General features: G+C 42.9%; 1 protein-coding gene across 1 annotated transcript in view; it reads right to left on the bottom strand.

The window, feature by feature from the left end:
• The window catches only part of STK3 (serine/threonine kinase 3), a 968,587-nt gene that overhangs the window by 453,195 nt on the left and 490,243 nt on the right, over positions 1 to 25,149 (bottom strand). The window lies entirely within an intron of this gene.

Below are 25,149 nucleotides of genomic sequence, written 5' to 3'. Positions count from 1 at the left end.
TAGACAAATGAATGATCTATGCATTGTTTTCCTCTGTTGGGCGGTTGGTTCCAAGTCCCCTTGGGCTAATAGTTCAGTGTACACATTACGATGGACTTCCTTTGTTGGCTCTAAGCTATTTCGTAGACATATAACATGAAACATGTAACATATAGTTGTTGGCAGGTGGTGGAAGATCGGCGTACAAAATCTTGTTTCTATCTCGTAGTTTAGTTTGACTACGGTGGTTTGAATGGGTCTCGCGCCTTGTCTAGTGATGACCACATCTGTCTGTTGGGTTTCTTCCAGAGCGTATATCTTAGTGCTGTGTTGTCGGCACCTCTTAAAAATATAACCCAGTTTATTCACCCTTTAAAGGTGGACTTGGAGGTGTTTTTCCATTTGGCCAGTATAATCTTTGTGGCACTAGTTAGGAGGAAGTCAAGAAGGTTCCTGTCTTATTGTGTGTCGATGTCGGTGTTGATGTGTGCTGTTGTTAGGGTGCAGAACTCCCTCTTGAGGGTGCAGCCTAGTGTCTGGTTGGTGAAGTCGAACACTTTGTCCCAGAATTTCTTGACCTTGCTACACTGGAAGATTAGATGGGCTAGGTCCCCTGTTGCCTTGTTGCAGTTCCAGCACTGGCTATTCTCTCTTAGGCTCAGTTTCGCAAGCTTTGCTGGGGTCCAGTGTGCTTGGTGTAGTAACCAAAATTTAGTTTGCGCTAATACTGGTGAAATTATATTTTGCGTGGGGGAGGCCCACATGGTCGTTAGTTCCTGCTCTGTGAGAGTATGGCCTATCTGGTTTTCCCAGTACCGTTTATTTTTTTCGTTGAGATTTGAGGTCGTTAGGCGGAGGAGTTTATATATGTGTGATATGTGGTGCCCCGTTTTGTTTAGGTTTTCCATGAGTTGGAAAATTGATGGGGTAAGACTGCTTAGGTTCGCTTTTGTGATTGCTGTTCAAATTCAAAGAAGTATATTGCAATGTATATCTTTCACAGAAGACAGTGAGCAGAGATGACAAACAATGCTATGTCCGCTGACTTTATTAGTGCTTTAATTGTCAGAATTTGTAACAATCTATCTGATAGAAAACGGAAAAGAAATGTGCTATTTACCCTGTACGCATCTGTTCATAGCAGGTAGTGCTGTAGATTCACATGTTCTGCATACTCCTGACTTCTAGTGTTGGGCTCAGACGTTTGCAACTTATTTTTCTTTAAAACTATAATGAGCTGCAAAGAATTAGGCGGTTCCTCCTTATGCTGGCATTGAGTCTGGGCACCAACTCCATGATAGATTTTGTTTCACCCAGCGGGTGAGAGTGGTAGAAGAAAGTGGTGCACATGTGCATTTTTAGAGAATACGGTATAGAAGAGAAAGAAAAAAGGAAGGAAGGAGATAGATCTGCAGCCGGAGCCATACGTCTCGAGGGAAGAGAGTGGGTGCATTTGATTCTAGAGCACTATACACTATAAATAGATGTTTACAGAGTAAGTAACATTGTCTGTTCGTAGCATGTATTGCTGTGGGTGCACATTCTCTAAATAGACAGTAAAGCAATCCCTCTGTTTAAGAGGTGGCTACCGTGTGGATGAAATAGATGTCTGAAAAAGGGTCATTAGGTCCATCTGGCCAACAAAAGGTTGCTTTTTAGCACGAACACCCACACAGTAGTGTTTGATAAAGAGTGTGGGGTTGTCCATGGAGTTGCCTGATATATATCAGCCAGAGCATTGTTTCCAAGGAAAGCCATTGAAGAAGCCTTCTTTCATATGGTGTACACCCTCAGTGGTACAGGGAGAACTCCCTTGGTTTTGAGGTAGTAGTGTCTGGATGCACTTGACTATTTTAACTGGCCTAGCTTAAGAAAGGGTTTGGTACATGAGAGCCCTCTTGGCATATAAAGTGTGGAGGGCTGTGGAAAGAAAAGCGGAAGTTCTATGGTCTGGTTGAGATGAAAGGGTGACATCCCCATGGGCAGAACCTTTGGATTGTTCGTAGTACTACCCTGTTGTTTTAGACCTGGATATAGGGTTTTTGTATTTGAGTGCTTGCAGTTCACTAATAAGTCTTAAGAATGCAACCTTTGAGGAGAGCAACTGAAGGAGGCAGGAATGCATTGGCTCAAAAAGGGGACTCAGGAGTCTGGCAGTTCACTAATAAGTCTTAAGAATGCAACCTTTGAGGAGAGCAACTGAAGGAGGCCGGAATGCATTGGCTCAAAAAGGGGACTCAGGAGTCTGGTGAGGACTATATTGAGATTCCATTGAGGGACTTGAGGCACCTTTGGGGGAATGACTCCTTTAAGCCCCTCTAAGAAAGCCTTGATGACTGTTGTACAGAGCACAAGGTGTGTTCTCTATTCTGCATTTAAGCAGCTATGGCTGCTAAATGAAGCTTAATTGAAGTGTATTCTAACACAGAGTGTTTTCGATAAAGGAGGTAGCATATAACTTCCTGGACCTCTGATTTTAATGGATCTATGTGCTTTGGGATACAGTAGTGGGCAAACCTTTTCCATTTTGCTGCATAGCAAGCTTGAGTAGTTGGCCTGTGTGGTTCCTTTAGGACGTCCATGCACTCCTGAGGAAGGCGTTGGTAGCCAAACTCTAGGATCTCAGGTGCCATATCACTGGGTTGAGGTGTTTGTTGTCTGGATGTCTGTTCTGACCCTGGTTTCAGGTGAGAATGTCCGGCCTGTTGAGGAGTTTTTCGTGGGTGCTGGTGGGCATTTCGAGTAGAGTGGACTACTAGGACTGTCTGACCCAGATGATGGCTATAAGGATGAATGTCTAGGATGTTTGTCGCATCTAGTGCATCAATAGTGGAAGAAGCGATAAAGGCTGAAAAGCATAAGCACGTATCCTGGACCAGTTCATCTATAGTGCACTGCCCACAGACAGTAGGTGTGGGCGACCTGGAGGCGAAGATTTGGCCTTGCCTTGTATCTGTGGAAGAAGGGCTTTGGGGGCTAGTTGGATTGCAATGAGTATGAGGTAGCGGATGCGGTAACCCTGCTGGTGTGAGCTCAACAATGCTTGTACTGCTGTGAGATTGAGATGTGTGCATAATCCTGCTTGCAATGCCTCTGTGGTGATGGTGACCTGGGGTGAGGGGTCTTTGAAAGGCCAGCCCTGCAACAGATTGTTGCTGTTTCACCATTGCAGAGAGCGATGAACACTGGACTTTACCAACACTTGATCGTCCAAGTGACCCTCTGCCTAGGGCCATTGTGTTCCATGGCACTATTGAAACGAGCGGGTGGCATGTAGATCTATGGTGATGTAGGAGGCCATCATGGCAAGAAGGTGCATAACTGTTGTGACTGGTAGAAGATGATTTGGTTGTAAAAGAGGACAAGCTGTTGGAAAGCCAGGACTCATTAATGGCTGGGGCAGGTTTTGGCTGTTGCCAACTTTAGGATTGACCCTAGAAAGGGTTGCACCTGTAGAGGGCCCAGGTTTGACTTAGATGTTGATATTTAAGCCTAAGGCATGTAGGAGAAGTATAACAGTTTGTCTAAGGGCAAGACACTGAAGATCACTTGAGCTCTTGATTAATCAATCTTCCAAGTAGGGGAATATGTGAATGCCCCCTCACCTTAGATGTGCTGCAACCACCACTAGACATTTGCTGAAGATGCCTTGGGCGGTGGTTACGCCAAAAGGCAAGACCTTGAATTGGTAATGAAGTCCACTTACCACAAAGTGCACATAGTGTTGGTGAGTTGGGTGGATCGGAATGTGTTAATGTGGATCCTTTAGATCCACTGCTGCCATGAAATCACCTTGCTGCAGCACATGTATGACGTCATAAGAAGTTAGCATGTGGAAGTGTTCCAACAGGATGTATCGGTTGAAGGGTCAGAGATCGAGGACTGATCTGAGGAACCCATTGTTCTTGAGGATAAGAAAGTACAGGGAGTAAACCTCCTTCCCTTGGTGTTGTAAATATACAGGTTTGATGGCTTCTTTCTGTAGGAGTGCTCATATGCCTTTCTCTAAAATGTGTCTGTGATCCTACCTGAGGTATGAGGCACAAGGTGGAATGTTGGGGAGTATAAGTGAAGCTCTAGACAATTGTCATGGCTCAAAGATCCAGAAATTAAAGACATACAAATAAATGCAGCAATTGACTACTTTAGCAAAAAACAAGGGCACAGATGTGTCCCTCATTGTGGAGTGAGAGGCATTTATGGTGGTTATGAGAGGGACCTGTCTGGTTGCTGCCATAGGAGCCTAAGGTGTGCTGCTAAAGGGGAACTGAAAACTTTAGAGGCCTCTCTTATAATCCTTCAGAGGGCAGCTGTAAGTAATTCAATGTCACTGCCACAATTACAAGAAGCACAGAATAATCAGGCTACTCTGTTGGAATGGATTCACTACTTAGACTACAACGTACATATTGAGCATACGCAGGGGGAGGGGGATAGAGCGGGACACTTACTGGCTGCCTAATCAGACCTCAGCAGACTCACTCACCCATGCTATCTATACAGTGGAGGTTGGACCAGGAACTCAATATGCAATCAGAAGTTAATGGGATGTTCTAGCAGTATTATCAGGTGCTCTATTCCACCCCCCTATTGATGACGAGGCCATTGAGACCTTTCTGGCGGGACTGCAGTTCCCGGTCATGACCAGAGATCTGTTGGAGGATCTACAGGTCCCAGTCTCTGAGCACGAGCCATCCAACAGTTACCAACAGTTAAGGTGCCAGGATCTGATGGCCTCCCAGTGGAATTCTACTTAGCCTTTGCTATGATTCTGATTCCTACAACGCATGTATGAGATGGCGCTAAATGCAGGCATCCTCCCGGCTTCAATTCCTGGGGCTGTAGAAACATCAATACTGAAACACGGGTACCCTCCAGCAGAGTTGGTTGTCTAAGGTCCTAATTCCATCCTAAATACAAATTATAAAAATTCTGAGTAAAATACTTGCAACAGGACTGCTAGTGATCCTCCCTTTGCTAATCAACAGGGATTAGAATGGTTTCACCCCTAAGAGAAGCACATCCTTGAATAATAGGAGATTTTACCAAATTATGGAGCGGACCCCTGAGGAGTAAAGGATTATAGAGGGTGCCCGCAAAACTAAACAGGCGTGTGATACCCTTTGCTGATAGTACTGGTTCCGAACCCTGACTCGTTTCAGGATACTCAACCACCTGTTGCAAGGGCTCAAGCTCATATACTGGTGACCCACATTTAGGGCAAAGAAAAGACAGCATATTTCAGTAGTATTTACAATATCTAGAGGTATGATGCAGGGCTGCTTCCTATCACCCCTGCTATTTATGCTTGCTATCGTACCCCTAGCCATGCACCCGAGACGGAGCAGTCTATCATCTATCATGGGGCTTACCACTGCACACACCATGTATGCGATTTTGCTCTATGTGGACGAGATATTGGGTGTATTTTCGAGACTTGGGGGCCAACTTTACCCCGCTTTTACAGGGACTTACAGACTTTGGTTGTATCTTGGGGGTGAAAGTCAACCCAACAAAGTCTAAGGTTGTCCTGCTGTTGCATAATGCCCCAAGCAGAGAGGTCAAACTCAGAACTCACATTATACACTGGGCAGCCACCACATTCCGGTACCTAGGAATCAGTATCTATCATGCCCACACAGACCTATCTGATGGCAGCTTGTGTAGAGCTGTGGGATCTCCACGCTCCCAGGTGGCTTTTTGGAGGGCCGTTATCTGTTCTGAGCTGTATAGCTATTTCCAAAATGGTGATAGTTCCCCACTTGCTTTATGAATTTGCAAATCTCCCCCTAGTGATTCCAAAGAAGTATTTTGGCCAAATAGACTAGCTACTAACAACCTTTATATGGGGAACTGGGAGACAACGAATAACTCTAACCAAATTAAGACTTCCGCCGGACAAAGGGCGTAAGGGAGCACCTAACTTGTGTGGTTATTATTTGGTGGCCCAACTACGATGGCCAAGCAGGTGGCTCACGGGAGCCCACATACAAGAAACCAGATACATGACTGCCAAGACTCAAGCAGGAGCTCTAAGCATGCTACTATTTGCAGAAAGGAGGGGCGTGGGGGGAACCCCACTGTTGCTGACTAATGCCATGGCCATGAGTAAGAAGAGCTTCAAATACATGGGCAACACACTGCCATTTACCCCAGCAATTCCTCTACATGGATTCCCCACTGAGGCGGGTTTGCTCTTTTACCGGAAATTAGAGGCCTGGGAAAGGGGTTTGCCTCCATATCTTGGAGACCTATACCAGGAAGGTGAACTGATGTACTTCGACACACTACACAACCAGTACACTTTGCCGCATGGACAATTCCGTTTATATAAAAGGATTAGAGGATCCCTTTGATGACACTGGTCTGAGATTCCTGCTGTACCCACCACCAATTCTCTGCTGCAGACATTACATATTATGGGACACGGTCGTAGATTGGTAACATGGTTGTATAGGGCAATCAGATAACATAAAGCTATATCCCTGCAGCTTTTGAGGGATTCATGGGAGAAATTCTTAGGGAGAGTATTCAATGGCCAGGAATTTCAGAGAGCGTTAGAATACACCCATGAGGTGCCCAGGAATGCCCATTTTCGCTTTATTTAATTAGACACTCTAAACAGAGCATACCAGACTCCACAGAAAATCAGTCATCTGTCGCCAGGGGTGCATATTGGCTGTATTAGTTGTCATCGTTCCCCAGAGACTTTCAGCATGTCCTGTGAGATTGCCCGTCACAGAAACAATATTGGGTATTGGAATACAGTCCAGAGTACTCTAGCAGACGTTACGGGCCATCCAAAGTTGACATCAATAGAGGCCTGTTTGATAGGCACATCCCGAGATCCCACAGAACCAAAGTGACAATAAGATTTACAGATATATTGCTCCTATTGGCCAAGGGATGTGTTACAACATGGTGGAAATCTGCTCACCCGCTGTCCGCAGAAACTTGGCATACAGATGTCTTATTGTGGGCAGAAATGGAGGGGAGAGCACTACGTAGGGAAGAAGGCAGGGGTCTAAAACATTATGGTGAGGACAATGATAGACCTCGCTGAGGGATTGCAGTGGCAAGTAAACCAACTGGACCTCGAGTCCCACACCTACATTCATAGATAGAAGCTGCCAAGGCTATAGAGAGGGTAAACAATGGAGCACCTTGAAAAGTTCATTCGACAATCTGATCCAGATGGAATGGGGTGAGGGAAGAGTTACTATTGTTAAACAGCAGCTATGACAACCTGGACAATTATTACTTTTCAGTTGAAGATAACAGAGTATTTGGATTGAGAATCTAACAATATGTACCTGTAGTTAACTGTATTTGTCAAGCTGTAGACTCTCATGCTTCTTGTCTCCACTCTCTCTTTGACGGAATGAATAAAAACCAAATAACGTTTATTGAAGAAACAAAATGAGTGAAGCTCTAGGCAGTAACCATGTTGATTAATGGGAAGAACCTATTTGTCTGAAGTGATTTCCTGTCAGCGTGACAGGAAATCCCGGATTCTCCCCCAAACAGGTGTTGTGTGGTCAGGTGGAAGCTGTAAGGAGTCAGTGTTTTGTGGAAGTCAAATTTTAGGAAACCTACCATAGCTCTTCCTCTATAATTTCCCATATACCAGCCTGTAGTGTAGCCTTTAGGGGTGCAAGGGTGGCATGCCTACTGTTGCTGCCTCTGGTAAGGGCCTGTGTCTGGAGAGGTGGTCTTAGAACCTCCACATTATTGCTGCCTTCAAAAGAATCACGTCTAGCTAGTGGCGTGGAGAGCCCCTGTGGCTTTATTTTTTTAACTGAATTTAATGCCAATGATCCAAGGACAGAAAAATCATAGAACAATATAGCAATCCAAATATACACATACATGCTGAAACAATAATCCAGAAATACAGAACAAGTTGCAGTTACTAGAATTACCAAACATCTTAAAACAACATTGTATCTCCTTATCCTACCCCACCCCAAATGTGTTTCACCTAAGCAGAGTTCCAACCTTTCCTTTTCCTTTCAGCAACGTTACATTATAGGAAAAAAACCACCAATTGTTTCAAATGATTGCACTCCCTAAAGTGCTAGATGTCATAAAGTGCCTGTGCTCCAAAAAGTGCAATTATGCTGATAAGAAAAGTAAAAAATGGAGAAGGAATTTCTCTCCCCCGCCTTCTCAAACCCCACTGATCCCCAATTATTGCACCTCATAAAGAGGCATACATCATAAAGTGCCTCTGTTCCCTAAACTGCTATTGTGCCCTTATACCAGGGAGAATACACTCTGCTCCAATTGCCAAAGATCTGATGGGTAGACTATTCAAATCTAAAAAATCTAACAAAACACAACCATCCTACAAAGACCCAACCCTACTCCTCCTAAGCCAAATTCCACAATTTTTTATAATATTGTGGGGCGCACTTGACTCTAGCATGAAACCAAGCTTTCCGCTTACTAACCCTCCACATGTTTTCCTCCCACTTTGTTAATTTAGGCACAGTGGGGGATTTCCAATAGCTTGGAATCGAGGACTCAGCAAATAACATTACAAAAAATCTAAAGTGCTCTATATCTTTTGACCCTGTCCCCTCCCCATCCCAAACCCCCAAAAGAGCCACTCCTGGGGCGGGGTCAATATCGCATCCGATTATTCCACGTACTACCTGGTTCACACTGGTTCAAAATGTCACCAAATGTCAATAAGTCCAGAACATATGTAAACAATTCCCCATCTGATCGCACTTCGGGCAACCCCTAATAGTTTCAGGAAACATCCTATTCATTATTTGCGGAGTGTGATATAACAGCCCCCATTAAAAGAACCATGTAATAGAAGTTAGCCCCTCTAAGAGTCCAATAACTGAGATCGAAGTGCCCTTGTCACATTTAATTTTACTCCTGAATGATTCTCCTACATTGATCTTATCTTCTGGGTCATAACATTTGACCCCAAGTACAATTCTTATACCAATAACTCAGAGTGAGATTAACTTTATCCTAACGGAATCTGCATAGCAGACGCCTACTGAGCAAAGGATGAGACTGATTTATATATGCATAATATGTACTAAGATTTACTGACCATGCGAATGTTATGCAATTACCTGTAACACCATTAGCGAAATGGCCGACTGTTATGTTAAAGGCAATAAAATCTGTTTTAAAAAAAACACCAAAAAAACGGAGCAGATGTCTAGCCCTAATTCGTGAGGAGTCCATATCTTTCCCAGACAAAATTACAAGAAATAGCCCTAATTTGTACAGCCATAAAAGAATGATAGCGTAGCGTGAGTGCTGGTATGTTTCTGTTGCCACCTTGATTTTACTGTTTAGCATTGTCTGACCCTCTGGGCTTATTGAATTTTTTAACTTCTTAGAAAATAAATAAAAACGGGGACATTCTTTTAATCTTGCTCATTTGCACTAGAATTTTTGCACAGACCTATTTGCTGCTTTCTACCGAAACTAGAGCGCTAACGCGGTGTCAGGAATTGTTTTCCGACCCGCCTGAAGATTAGCGCTCTAGTCTTTTCGGGGGGCTTCCTAGCACCCGGCTCCCCCCACATTACTTCCGGTTGTGCATTTAAACCAGGATGCAGCGAACGCGCAGCGGGCGTGCCAAAGGCAAGCCCGTCTGCGCCTGTCCGTGCCAAAACCGCGACAGGCGCAGGGCACCCGGGATTAGATGCCCCGATCACTACTTATTCAGCAAATACACTTAGGGGGTTAAACCTTAACCCTAAGTGTAAATGTTACATTCCTATGGATAATTTATGGGGCCCCATTTCATGCCGCACCTGTGCATGGACTATGCCAGGGTTGATCTCTGATGTACAAGAGTTGTCCCCCACTGTTCAAAACAGTCTAAAAGGAGGGCTTATAAATGCCCGCTCTATGTGCAGGCATAACTAGGACATCAAAGACCTGATCTTAAATCACCATCTTCATTTTCTTTTTGTCACAAAGACATGGCTTAAGGACTGGAGCACCCCCGATATATCGATGGCCTTACCTCCCGAATATGTTATATTCAGAGTAGATAGGGCAAATGATAGGGGAGGAGGGGCGGCTTTAATTCTGAGAAATTCCCTTAACTGCCATACGTTTAACCTTGACCTTATGAAAGGTGCTGAAAGCATGGGTTTCTCCATCGCCACCCATGCCTCATCTTCCTTTTCAGGAGGCTTAATATATCGCCCCCCGGGTAGCCCCTTGGGATTTCTGGAATCATTGAGTGAATCTCTAAGTCATTACACTCTTCGCTATCCCCATTTTACCCTCCTAGGGGATTTTAATTTACATTTGGAATCTAAAACCGAACCTCAGGTCAACAGCTTTCACCACACTCTGGAAATTTTCGGACTTTCTCAAAAAATAGATGGCAAAACTCACCTAGCAGGCCACACACTGGACGGGATTTGTTCCAATTTTCCTGCACTATCTACTGACACCCCAATACCCCAACTTTGGACTGATCATTGCTTTATCCCTTTTAGCATAAAGCTATATCATCCTACGAAAAAGGTAGTAAAAGGCTGTACATCCCCCAACACCTTAACAAACTTGACAGGGATAGCTAAGAACAGCAGTCTTAGGCAATCAGTCCAGTCAGGGCTTCCTACCCTGTCCGGAGAGGTCGAGCAAGACTCGAAAATCTTCCATTCCTGGATTCAGACTGCCACGCGAGAATTAGTCCCCCCGAAGCGTCCCTTTAAGATGAATAACAAACTTAGGAAGTTAAGTGCCCCATGGTATACACAGGCCTTGGTGGAAGCCCACCTCCAGTGCAGGAAATGTGAACGGAAATGGAGGAGGGATTATGACCCCCTAGCAAAAGATCTTTATATTATAAAAAGGCGGGAATATCTCGCGTGTATAAAAACAGCAAAGAGAAGCCACTATACTAAAATGATATCAGAGGCCCAACATAGACAAAACACTGTCTTCTCTATAGTGAACATTTTCACCCATCCGAAAGCCCTGCAGCCAGAAATTCCATCTTCCCAAGATCTTTGTGACCGGATCGCAGATTATTTCGAAGAAAAAATAAAATCGATTCAGGAAGACTTTCCCCAAGTAGCGCTGCTAACTGGTATGGAAATGAAAGGCCCCAAAATCAAGGAATCTAGTGCCTTTAGCACTTTTACACCTGTCACCTTAGCTCAATCTAGGGATGCCATAATGTCTTGTAAATCAGGGTCACCTCTGGACTCATGCCCCCCATTTATTCTCCACCAAGTAGTGGATATAGTTAATCCCATTATTAACAGTATAGTTAATGGCTTTCTTAGTAAAGGAACCGTGCCAAAAGACTGGAAAAAAGCCACAGTGAAACCTCTAATGAAAAAACTAAATAAAGACCCCTCGGAGCTTTCCAACTTGCGTCCTATTTCCCTTTTGCCAGTTCTTGGGAAAATAACGGAATCAATGGTCCACAAAGAACTTTCGAATTTCATGGAAAGACATGACCTTCTGCATCAACAACAATCAGGTTTGCGTAGTAAGCATTCTACAGAAACTGCCCTAATGGAAGTAACTGACATCATAAAGTCTATCCAAGATGAAGGAAAAAATGCAGTCTTGCTATTGCTCGATCTGTCGGCGGTGTTCGACACCATATCTCATGACATCCTCATAAATAGACTGAAAGGGAATGGTGTAACGGATATAGTTCTTGACTGGATTGTTTCCTTCCTCACAGATAGAACACAGAAGGTATCTTTAGGACCTTTTCTTTCAAAAGATAAACAAATAAATGCAGGGGTCCCCCAGGGATCGATTTTGAGCCCTCTTCTTTTTAATATTTATATGGCTCCCCTTATCATTCTCATTGAATCGTTCGACATATGCGTTACTTCATATGCCGACGATACGCAACTCATTCTATCCCTGGATAAAACCACCACCAGAGCAGAGGCAAACTTTCAAAATTGCTTAACGGAGGTCTTTAGGTGGATGGCAATCAACCACCTTAAATGCAATTCAAATAAAACTGAACTTCTGCCTATGGGGAAAGATAACAGTTTCTGCCCCTGTAAATGGTGGCCTGAAGGCACCACTCCCCCTCCTGACGTGGTTGAGTCAGCAGGCAGCTGTTTCAATATGATAAAATCCCTGAAGAAGTTTTTTGACTTTCTTCCTATTGAAACGAGAAAGTCTGTGGCAGCGTCACTCCTACTTTCCCGCCTAGATTACTACAATGGCCTAATGGCCGGAATGAAGAAACAAACATTAAAGAAGCTGCAAAGTGTCCAAAATGCGGCAGCACGGTTAGTTTTAAAACTTCCTAGAAGATCTTCAGTATCGGTAGCCCTTAGAACTCTGCATTGGCTCCCGATGCATAAAATAATTCTCTTTAAGATCTTAGAAACTGCCTACAGAGCCTTAAACGATATTGGACCTAAATATCTGTCGAAAAGACTATGTCGCTACAATCCAACTAGAGTTTTGAGATCAGCGGGGCTCAATCTTGCTAAAGTTCCCAAATTTCATCTTAAAATGAAAGGAGGCAAATCATTTGGCGTCCTTGCCCCTAAAGCCTGGAACGCCATGCCAAATGACCTCAGAATGCAACACACTGAAGCGGCCTTTAGAAAGAAACGTAAACCTGGTTATATAACCTGCCAGACTCATATGTGTTTGCTGCCATCTAGCGCTCCTCTGGATATTCCATGGAAGCTACTTTTCCAGCGCCAGGATGCTCCTTCCGGAGCGACATTCTGCACTCTATAAATACCTGTTTACATTACATTACATTAAATAATGCTTATGAACTGTCTTTCCCAATAATAAAGCAGGAGTTTTCACCCTGTTCTCATAAAAAAAAAACATACCTTCAAAAAAATCCCCTACCTTAGTCATGGATAAAGTGGACCATTTGCCTATTACTTCTTCCAACAAGGCAGGGGAAAGAGTTTTACAATACCGCAATTGAGTTTCTGCGTTAATGTGAGGGATACTGAAACTTATTCAAATCCGGAATAGATGCCTCCAATTCACGAGGTTAAAAGCCTTCTCTGCATCCAGCAACACTGCTGAAATTCTATCAGCTGTCACAATATCTATGAATTCAAACATAAAGTGATTATTACAGTACAAATATTGGCCGCTAAGAAAACGGTTCTGATCCTCCGCTATGAGAAATTGTGCTACCTTATCAATCTGATTTACCAAAATCTTAGTATAGACCTTATAATAAGAGTTTAACAGAGTTATAATCTTCAGATTCTTTCCCTGCCTTCAAGAAATTCGGTAAGACCCCTTTCCTAAAGTAGTTTGGTACCTGGACCACGGCCAGCAAGTGATTAAAGAGCATACTCATAGGGCCTTTTAATAATGTTACGTACGTTTTACAAACTCAGAACCAAAGCCATCCTGCCAAGGGGTCTAAATTGAAGAGGTGTCCTATAGCGTTTTTCACTTCTTTCTCTGAGATGGGACTTAAAAGGAGGGGAGGACGCCTCTTCTGTCATCGATTATCCCTCCTCATAAATCTGCTATTGAAACGTCTGAATATTAACCAGTGCTTTTGCAAAAAAAAATCCCTTAGTCTCTCTTTAGCAGACATCCATCTCTCTATGAAAGAGGGCGGCCCTGAAGCTTGGAAACCTCCATCTGCTCCGATCGGCACGCCAGTTCTTCCCTCTTTCTCCTTACCTGAAAAGATTGCATAGATATCAAAGTCCTCCATATGGTACATTTAGACGCCTACCAAATAGTTATTATATTTGCGGATGCCTAATTTATTGAAAAAAAGCTGCAAATCTCTTGGGTAATCAAATCTATTAATACTTCTCCAAAATATTTGGTATAGGGACTGCACACTTCAAAACTACAGCATGGTGGTCCATTAAGCCACAAATGGCCAAGTTCATGTCCAAACTCAAGAGTAAGGGTAACCCCAGAAACATATCAATACGGAAAGCCGTATTAAACATTTTTGAATAATAGGTGTATGGTCTAGCTCCTACCTTATTTACTCGCCAGGCATCCAAGATCCCTAACCAAAGGTAGATATCCTTAAAATGTTGTCTGTGTGTTTTTTTTCTTTGCACCCTGCCTGGGTTAGAAGATTCCAAACTCAAATCTGATATAAAGTTAAAATCGTCCCGATCTGAACATTGCCCTGCAAACAGCTTAATTTATATCCCAGTGTTAGTAAGGGGGTGCGAATAATCTAATACGGGACCATAATAGGATGCACGGTTGACCTTATAATTACTGATCTGTGCTGAGATAATTACCCAGTGTCATTTCCCATCTGAGATTAAAGGTTGATGCCTCATCTGCAGCTCTTTCTTCACTAAAATTGCAGCGTCCCGCCCCCCCTTGGGTGTGGCTAGCAAAGTAAAAAACTTGTCCCAGTGTCTCAAAACCCTTCTCATTAGACTCCATTCCCTTTATCCAATGAGTCTCCTGCAAAAAAAATTACACTGGGATTAAAGTGCATGCACAAAGCAAAAATAGCCTCTCTCTTTGTTTTATTATTAAGCCCATTGAAGTGAAGGCCAATCACTGTCTAACCTGCCATTTTCAGAATCCATATTATCCCATCATAATATGACGGCCCATCCGGCCTCATCCAAGATTCCAGCCCCTGGCTTTCTTTGCATTTAAATACACCTCATTTCTCAAAATATTTTTTATGCACTCAGTCCATTTCCCTTCATTGAGCTCCCGTTCCCTGACCCCCTTCCCTCCTACACACCCCTCTCCACCACACCTCCTCCACTCACCTCCCTCTACCGCTCATAGGACCTAGCCCCCGAAGGCTCAGTCTCCCATTCCATCAATGTAGCTGGTGGGCTGGATAGGCACCTTGGGTGGCTTCTAGTCCGACCCCCACCACTTTCAATTTGGCAGGTTGAATCACTTAAGCCTGCACCCCTTTAACCTTAAAAACATTAATCATCTTTAGGAATTTCCACTGTCGATGAGAAGTTAAAAAAAACACATTGGGAAACATCTGAAAAGAAAAATCATTCTTTACAGTTACTGATCTAAATTGGATTGCGTTTCTCAGAACTCTTTCACGAATTTGAAAATTTTGCAAATCCACTAATATTGTACAGGTCTTCCTCCCAGCTTTTGACACCCCTCCCAAAGGCACTCTAAGGGTGTTGACTATAGATAAATCTAAAAGCAGTTCTTTCAGCAGATGAAAGCAAATCAAGTTGGAGATCGCCTCTATCATTTCCAAGTCTTTTCCCCATCTTTTAGGGATTCCAACCAGGTGGAGGTTTGACCGACATGATCGATTTTCCAAATCCTTCAGCTTCCCGCTTAAATTCCTCATTTCATTTTGCACTGATTAGAACAATTGTGACTGGTTCATGAAGGCATCCTCCAAATTAGACAACCTCTGCTCAATCTCTGACTGGTTGGCATTCAAATCCAATATTGTAGTATCTATTTCGACACTTCTCTTCCAGTCTACTGACCATTGCAGTCTGTGCTATTTTGTCACCTCGAGTGGGACGGGTATGCCCAGACGTGGGTCCAGTGCTCTGCATGCCACTGGAGTCAAGCTATCCTGGGGGCCGGAAGCCCAAAACTGGTGCTAGGATGCTCGTTTCCAGTCCAGGGAAGACCTGGCCTAGCAGTTCGGGCTGGACTGTTCCCATTGGGCGTAGGGTCAAGACTCATTTGCATATGGCTGGGTCCTAACTGGAATAGCGAGCAAAAAAACGATATATTTAGGCACAGATCTCTGTACTGGGGTGAATGTATGACATTGCTCTGCATTCTGTCCATCAATTGTTCTTTTTTCATTTTAGTCTCATGAACGTCTTTTAAAAAAAGTTGAAACATGGAGAATATTTTCTCCTCTTAGCCCAGAGAATCTGCCCAAGATGGTTCTGGAGCAGGTAGCACCCATTGTTCTACCAATGTTTCCATCAATACATGGCTTTCACCCCATATGGCCCAGGGCAGGGTGAGGGAATGTCTGAGAGTCTCTGATCTTGGGTCTCGCCCCACTTCAGGCTTTGCGGCCAGAGTGGGATCAGAAGCCCCCTCCTCCTTATCAGCCGCTGTGTCCGCCACCTTTTGCAGTTGCAGTCTTCTACCCTCCCCCTTTCCCAGCTTCTGGAAAATAGGAGGATGGCACTTCCTGCACTGAGCCGTAACTAGCTGTATTTACTAATGTGGGGGGAGGGGGGAATGGAATGCAGTTCAGCATTGGGAGGCGAGGGCCGCATACTTGTCCAGCATCAGAAAGGAGATAATGTAACCCACGAGCAGAATGGGTGAAAGGAGTTGAGATTGGTGTTTGGGCTCATCGTAATGGAGGCTGGAGCCTCGAATTTTCATCCCAGTTAGGAACAAGACAAAGCTGGAGAAAACGTTACCCTCTGAGATTCATACGGAGGAACGAGATTGTACGGGTTTGCATGGGGGCTCGCACGGAGAACTGCTGTTCAATGAATGCTCAAAGACTGGAGCCTGGGGGAAAGCTGTGCTGGTACTAACCACTGAAGGCTGGTAGACGATTAGGGAAGATACCATTCTCCATCCGCTTGGATTGAGCATAGTGCATATCTTTGGGCAAGGGCCTTGCTACCTCCTTTTTAGTGCTCGTTCGTATAAAAAGAGGGTAAAAAGCTGGTCAAGTAGAGTATTGTCAGACTTTACTGGCAAACATCACTAGCAATCGCCACCCTGAATTACAAGACTCGAAAATACTTTTTTTTTAAAATCCCCCCTCAACCACGAGAGGGGTAAGGTTGTAGCAGCATTTAGGGCAACGAAACAGAAGTCAGGGAAGGGTGCCATATAACTAAACGAGGAGTATGTGAGATATTATTTGCTGAAAAGTAGAAGGAAAACAGAATTGAATAGAAGGTCTTTAATTCGGTGGCATGCTAAAAAGATAAACCTCCACAAGAACGGGGAAGCCCTATCAAGGGTGTACCCTTCCAAGATTCAGCCAAGCAAATAAAGTTGACTCCACACTGCGGAAATCATCACTAAGCCATCATACCGCTCAGCTAGCACGGGGAACGGACTATGGAACCTGCAGAAGCAGAGGTTAGAGGTGGAGAGGAGCTGAAGGGAGATCGAAAGCTTACAGAAACACCAACACATTGTACATTTTCAATATAGCAATATAGTTGCATTAGAAATAGTTTTGCCCACTGTGACCAGTTCCAGTGCCCTCAGTCTGTATTTGGATGGTAGGTGCTGAAGCAATTCCTGCATTGGTACCAATGGGAACTATCGTACTGTGCAAGTATGTCAACAGAATTGGCAATGGTACAATGCTTACAGGCCCCTAGGGCCACCCAATAGGGTAAGAACCTGCTGTGTCAAACTATATTCTCTCCTTGTTGGACAGCGAAGCGTCTTCCATTCCCTGAGAGTTTGGCCGCTCATGAGCAGAGTAGACGACTAAGGATTCCAGTTCTATATGTACCCTGCTGTTTGGTGGATCAGAAGGTGAGGCCTTGTACTTACGTTCCACCTTGGCTATACTACCCTTGCTTGATAGGGTCCTCAAACCCCTTGGTATCTGGTTTTAATCTGGTTTTAACATGCCCTAAGGCATGGGTAGAACCTGACCAATGTATTCCGTCCTGGAGAAGGTCTCAACTAAAACGCCATCCCCCTCCTGAGTTATATAGTTCGATTTTGCCTCAGTTATTCAAGTACACTTTCTGGGGAAAAGCTTGGTTGCACTGGAGAGGATTTTAAAGTTGAGGCACTGTGACAATATAGTTATAGACACCATTTTGTGTCGAACATTGCTTCTCTAGACCGTATGAGAACTAGTAAGTTGAAGCACAATGTGCAGTAAAATTAGAAATGTTTCATCTAAATTTTGTGGCATGTTCAGTCATTGGTAAACAGACGTGAGGTAAAGGATCTTGGACGGGGTGCAACCTGTTATCTATAACCACTGAAAAGCCTTTACCTTGGGAGAGTTGGGTTATATATGTTGTTTTTTTATGTAGGCATGCATCTTTTACATTTTGAAATTACTCATTTGTGCTACTAACGTTCTGAGATATGCTTAGAATCAGAGCTGTGCTGATGATCGGTATCAGTGTTGTACAGGATAGGTCAGGATAATAAATGATTGTCAATGGTCTAACAGACTTAGTTACCTGAGATCCTTTGTATTTATGTAGTCATTTGTGTTAGCATGGACAGAATCAATCAGGCGCTGGTTGAGTGACCACGAGAACACTGAGTTTAGAAATACTGCAATAAACGTGTATATAAAACTGGAAAAATCAATCAAATACGATTCATTTTTAATAGAAGTAGGGATTTCAGAAAAATATTCTAGCTCAAGTTACCAATTTGAACTAATATGTCGAGGAATTATCAGCTATCAGTAGCGACATGGCTTTCTAAATACTGATACAACATAACCATGGGAGACGGATGCAAATAAAATATGCGAGGAGTGCTCAGTCCACGGTGTGACAGTTTGTGTTCTATTACTGTAACAGTTCACAACATAGGTGGTAGCTGCTAGCCTCTGTCAATTATATCCTGGGATCATACATAGGTACCCAAATTAATTACAGTAAACAACCTTTGATACTGATGGGAAAGATGAACCAGAAAGAGGTCACTAAAGTGGCTGACTACATTTGTTGTTTAATTTGTCCAATAAAATCAGAGTCCATTATCAGAATGTTTGTCCTTCAATGATAAGCTTAACTGATTGGTAGTACTGCGTGTCATCGACCTGGAATAGCCCTAGTGATTGACTGAACTTTGATACATGGAAATAAATACCATCGTTCGAGAGCTGATGTTGATTTTATATGGGACATTCCCATTTCACTTCAAAGATCTGCAGTTCAAGTCCATAAAAGTTATTCAATTGCTGGAGTGGTTGTTATCTCCGGGCCGGCTCAACATCACTACTTTGCAACTTATTGTGTCATAATCGACCATGTTAAACCTTCAGAAGCACTATAACTAAGTGCACTGCAAGGATAAATGGTGATTCAACACTCACAGTAGCCAAATACAAGTCATTTACTGAACTATCAATAGGTACTTACAAAAAAACAGCTGCTCAAATTAACCCACACTTATCATTTGTAAATGAAGAGATGGAAACAGCTAACTTTATGGCGATTTTAAGACATGCCTTGGTACTTCGGACTGGACTGTTCCCATGAGGCACAGGGTCAGAGCTGATTTGCATATAGCCAGGGTCTAAGTGGTGTGGAGTGCAAAAAAACGATGGATTTAGGCCCAGATCTCTGTACTGGGGTGAATGTATGACATTGTTCTACATTCTGTCCATCAACTGTGTTTTTTGCAATTTTCACCCCGAGTGGGCTGGGTATGCTCAGACGTGAGTCCCAGGCTCTCCACACCACTGGAGTCAAGCTATCCAGGCTGATGAAGGCTGATAGCCAGAAACCGGTCCTTGGATGCTTGATTCCGGTCTGGGAAAGACATGGCTTGGTAGTTCGGACTGGACTGTTCCCATGAGGCACAGGGTCAGAGCTGATTTGCATATAGCCAGTGTCTAACCCAGGGTGGTGTGGAGTGCAAAAAAACGATGGATTTAGGCCCAGATCTCTGTATTGGGGTGAATGTATGACATTGTTCTACATTCTGTCCATCAACTGTGTTTTTTGCAATTTTCACCCCGAGCGGGCTGGGTATGCTCAGACGTGAGTCCCAGGCTCTCCACACCACTGGAGTCAAGCTATCCAGGCTGATGAAGGCTGATAGCCAGAAACCGGTCCTTGGATGCTTGATTCCGGTCTGGGAAAGACATGGCTTGGTAGTTCGGACTGGACTGTTCCCATGAGGCACAGGGTCAGAGCTGATTTGCATATAGCCAGTGTTTAACCCAGGGTGGTGTGGAGTGCAAAAAAAACAACAAAAAACAACAACAAAAAACGATGGATTTAGGCCCAGATCTCTGTACTGGGGTGAATGTATGACATTGTTCTACATTCTGACCATCAACTGTGTTTTTTGCAATTTTTTAAAACTTTTAGAACTTCCGTTTTCTCAGTTATAACTGCCTGGTAGTTGTCTGTACCAGAGGGCAGGCTGAAAGAGCTTGTCTAAAAGAGTGGTGGCACATTGGGGCTGGCTTTAAAATTGTATAGGATTATAGCTACAACAGCAACCATTTGACCCTTGGGAACCAGGGTATACAATTAATTAGCGCTACAATGGTTCCCATGGGTAATTATACAATTGGCGTCTTAGGTACAATCAAAAATGTAAGATATGAGAAAAAGAGGGGTAGGTAAAGGACCACTCACCTAAATCAATAATGTCACAGACAAGTTTCACATAAACGTGACCAAAAAATAATAATATCAAATAATAATCACAATGGACACAAATGAATGTGGTGAGTTTTCTATTGTTTCTTAAGTCTAACTCATAGTCAACCTCGATCCCAAATTACCATTATTGGTAGGTCTAGAGTGTAAAAACAGCAATACAATATGTCCCATGTGCAAATAAACAGAAACAAAAAGAATAACAAACACAGAAGTATAAACAGAAAGTAAGTAGCTGCTATAGGCGACAGGTAACTAACTATTCCAAATGATTAATAATATCAATATTGTTCAGAGAATAGACAAGTTTGTCTGTTTTAGACTATCTACGGCGTTTCGACTCACAACTGCGTGAAGGGGTCTCATTAAGATAGACAAAGGTAGGACATCCTGCGTAAAACAAAAATAAAATTCAATATGGGGTGCTCAGGATGGGCGGGAGGCTGTGGAAGTGAGCTCAATAAGTAGGGCAAGGCATGCAGGGTGAGCTTGCGATCTATGACAGAAAGAGTGGGGAGAGGGGCAAGCATGCGCAGGGTGGCAAGCATGCGCTAAGGAGGAATGTGTGTGTGTGTGTGTATACATATATATATATATATATTTTATAACATTAATGTAAATATTGTTTGCTTTTTTCCGATATTTTATTGGATCAGTACACTTTGCATTTTATTAATGAAGTCTGTTGTTTATCTCTATGAAATATATGGGAGTGACTTGAGTAGAGCCATGTGGTATTTAAGGGCGCGGGTTCTTTGAGCATGTCATGTGATCAAGGCCGGGGCAACCTGGTCGAAACGCGTCATGTTGGAAGAAAATAAATTTGCACTTTAGAAATATTACCTTCTGTGTGGTCCGTTCCTGTTGAAGAAACGCTGGGTGGAGTTTTGCCCTAATCCGTGTTTCCAAGGACTTGGCTTTCATTGATTCTAAACGCTGTTGCTGTCAGCGTTTCAACGGACCCTCTTCGCGTTCAGGGCTGGGATTGTGGCAGCTGCTATCGCATCTCGCGATTCATGGTTTGACCCGGAAGGGGTACGACTTTCCAGCTCCCCGCAGAAACGGCAATCAGGAAGCTCGAAAGCTGGTGTGTGTGAGCGGTAAGCCTTGCAGCGACTGAGGTGGATTTCGGCATCGAAGGACTCTGGCACTGCTTCGGTCTCTGTTTTCAGGTGAGCCGCTCGCAGCTCGAAAGTTTTAAAAGAGCCATAAATTGCCAATTGAAGATAGCGGGTGTGAAGATTGGAAGGTAGCCGCGAATCTCTAAGGAAGAAGTATGCTTGGGCTCAAGCGACGACTAAGAAGGGATTCTGTGGGCTTTAATTCATAAGAACTTTGCATAACCTTTTTACTTGAAATTACGCTATGGCGTCAACAACAGACGTGCTTAGAAGCCGCGATGAACGTGCGGATGCGATGTTTGCCGACATGCCGGTGGTTTCAAGCACCGGCCAACAGAACAAGGTGCAAACAACAGACCAGAAGGATGTCAAAAGTTTGCTTAAAAAGTTAGAAAAAGTGCAACTAAACGAGCTAACCAAATGGTGGGAGCGGAAATCCCTTGAGAAGTATAAAGAGGCAGGGAGAGTGCTAGGGGCTTAAGGGTATTAATAGCTCCTTCATTCGAAAATCCAAATCCCCTTATGTTAAAGGAGTGGGCCACGAATAACTTGGAAGCCTCCATGAATATGGTCTGCATTTTAGTGAAATATGCAGAAATAGACCGAAATGAGATTGTGGCTCAAATTGATTTATTGATTACCGAATTGGATGCTCTAGATCAAAAGGATCTTGTCAAGAAAGGCAGAGATGAGATTCAAAAACGCTTGGACAAAAATGAGAATGTGATAATGAATAGGAAGATCACTAAATTTGCGCGTGATAAGCGCGACTATGAGACTGGTCGTATATTCACATTCGAAAAGCGTTTTGATAATGTAAAGAAATTGGCGAGTAATAAGAATCAGCCACCTTTAATCTCCATTAATCATGGCACTAATGCAGCATCCATTTCTGGGGAAAGTCTCCTTTCAAGTAGCGTGGAATCTATCTCTAGCGATACCAATCAGCCATTATCAGCGATTCATGAGGCCCCGAGTTTCAGCCCCTCAGAGGAGTTGGGGTTTATGATAGACGATCGGCGGCAAACACTCAGGCCGAGAATACCCCATGTTCAACCTCAAAATGCCGCCGAAGAAACAAGCAACGCAAAAAAAGGCGGAAAGCGCAGCGGTTACAACAAAAGAAATTGAAACATAAGGATGATAACATAGAGGCTATCAATGCTACAGCTGCTAATACTGTTATTAATATGACGGAGCTAGAATTAAACACTGCAGAACTTCAATTATTGGCTTTGGGACTTTCTTTCTGTCCAAAAAGTAATTTTAAATATGTTCAATCTAGAATTGATATTTTTAAATTTATCAGAAAGTTGAAACTGGTTAAGTTCCATAAACTGAAGAATGCAAATTCTAAAGCTTCATCTATTATTGCAGTTAATCAACCTAGTGCTGTGTTTCAGGTATCTGATGTTTCTGTGTTAAGAACAGTGAATGAATTGGCTGATGTAAATGACACCATATCTCTTAGCACTCGGGATGATTTATTAGGTATGGGCATTACCACTACTAGAGCGGCCTCAACTCATTTCCGCCCAGCTTCTACTTTTATGCCTATTGTTGCTAGAGCTGCAATTGATAGTTTTGGCGATTGTGTTGTAGGTGATCTAAAAAACCTTCATAAAACATGCTTGTCTAAAAACAAACAGACATTACATGGAGCAACAATATTTACGCCTCATGGAAAAAATCAGCAGTGATAAAAATATCATTGTAAATAAAGCTGATAAAGGCGGGAATATTGTTCTTTGGCTACGTGATGCATACATGGAGGAGGCTATGAAACAACTTAATGACGCTAGGTGTTATACGTTGGTAGCTTTCCCCATCTTGCTTAAAGTCAAGGAGCAGGTTCAGAAAGAACTTTCACAGTGGAAGAGGGAGAATTTGATCAATAAGGATGAATTTTACTTTTTGAAAACTGAATGCCCTATTACTCCCACTCTATACCTTTTGCCAAAGGTCCACAAACAGGTTACCCCGGTCCCGGGGTGCCCAATAATTTCTGCCCAAGGTAGTTTATTGGAGGCTATGTCGAAATATGTCGATTTCTTTTTGCATGATTATGTTAATAATCTTCCATCGTTTATTAGGGATACGGGCCATTTCCTGGAAAAATTGAAAGAGGTCAAATGGGAGGATGGTTATCACTTTTTAGTGATTGACTTTTGTTCTCTTTATACTAGTATAGACCACCAGGATGGCTTAAATGCAATTGGTCATTTCTTATCTGACAGAATGTTTGTTTCAATGTACACAATAAAATGCTACTCCGTATGACAGAACTTTGCTTGACCAACAATTTCTTTATATTCAATAAGAAGTTATATCAGCAGATGCGTGGTGTCGCGATGGGGTCGTGCTTCTCCCCTAGCTATGCGTGCTTGTACGTTGGTTGGTGGGAGAAGCAAGTCCTGGCGCAGACCCACGCAGAAGAGGTCTCTGGTCATATCATCAGATGGTGGAGATTCATCGATGATGTGTGTGTCGTGTGGAAGGGCTCCAAAGAATCTGCATTGGAATTTATTAACAAGATCAATGTGAATTCATTGAATCTTGAGTTCACTGTTCAGGTTAGCAACAAAAAAGTCGAATTTTTAGATGTAGAAATCTATGTGGAAGAAAACAATATCTGCACTAAATTGCACAGAAAAGCAACAGCTGGAAATTCTATACTTCATGCCAGTAGTGCTCACCCTAGGCACCTTATTAAAAGTATCCCCTATGGGGAGTTTTTACGAATTCAAAGTATCTGCAGCAGAAAAGTGGATCTAGATATCTGTTTAACTGAGTCTATGGATAGGTTCCTTGCTAGGGGATACGACCCTAAAGATCTGCAATCATCTTTGGCCAAAATGAAGAGGGGGACATTATTTGAAGATGTGGTGAACGTAGAAGATACTATGGAGCAACCGGTTTCAATATCTAAATCTGTGGTTAGACTCATTAATACGTTCTGCAGTCAAGATAGGGCAATAAGAAAAATTGTGAATAAACATTGGCCTATCCTAAAAACAGATATGACATTGGCCCCTGAATTGGCAGCAGAACCGACTATTACCTTTAGGAGAGCACCCTCGTTGAGGGATGCTCTGGTAAGTACTAGCTCTGAAGTAATTAATCCTGTGAACTGGCCAACCAATAAGAAAGGCTTTTTTAAGTTCATTTCATGTCGAGCATGCAAATTTGGGATAAACAAACAGGCTTTTGTTGATCCTTTCTCTAATATGTCTACCAAAATTGCAGGCTACTATACTTGCAAAACGGAGTTTGCAGTCTACATATTGGAATGCACATGCAAACTTTCTTATGTCGGCAGTACAAAACTCCCAGTTTTCAATCGTATTTTGCAGCAGTTACGGGCGATCATAAATTCGGCCCCTAGCTATCCGGTCGCCCGTCATTTTAAATTAGTGCACAAAAATAACCTTCAGGATTTTAGGTATTTTGTTATTGACTCCGTTCCCAAATCGATAAGAGGAGGAAATCGGGAGAAAAAATTACGCCAACTTGAAAGTCAATATATTGTACGTTTGAATACTAAAATGGGGAATGGTCTTAACACAGGGGAGGATCTAGTAAATTTCTTGTGAATCTTTATTTGATATGCTGCTAACTTTTCCGCTGTAAATAATATAAAATTAGAATGGATGTTTGTATATGAGATTTTGAAGATTTTTATGTACACATATCGTTGATTAATTTTAGGACTAGGTTATTATATTTATTGTATTAGAGTTGGTTTTATGAATTGCATTTAATACTGCTGAATGTTATTGGTT

The sequence above is a fragment of the Lissotriton helveticus genome, chromosome 4_1 (assembly GCF_964261635.1).
Source record: "Lissotriton helveticus chromosome 4_1, aLisHel1.1, whole genome shotgun sequence".
Lineage (NCBI taxonomy): Eukaryota > Metazoa > Chordata > Amphibia > Caudata > Salamandridae > Lissotriton > Lissotriton helveticus.
Note: the sequence above shows the minus strand (reverse complement) of the source record. Positions and strands in the feature narration are given on the sequence as shown.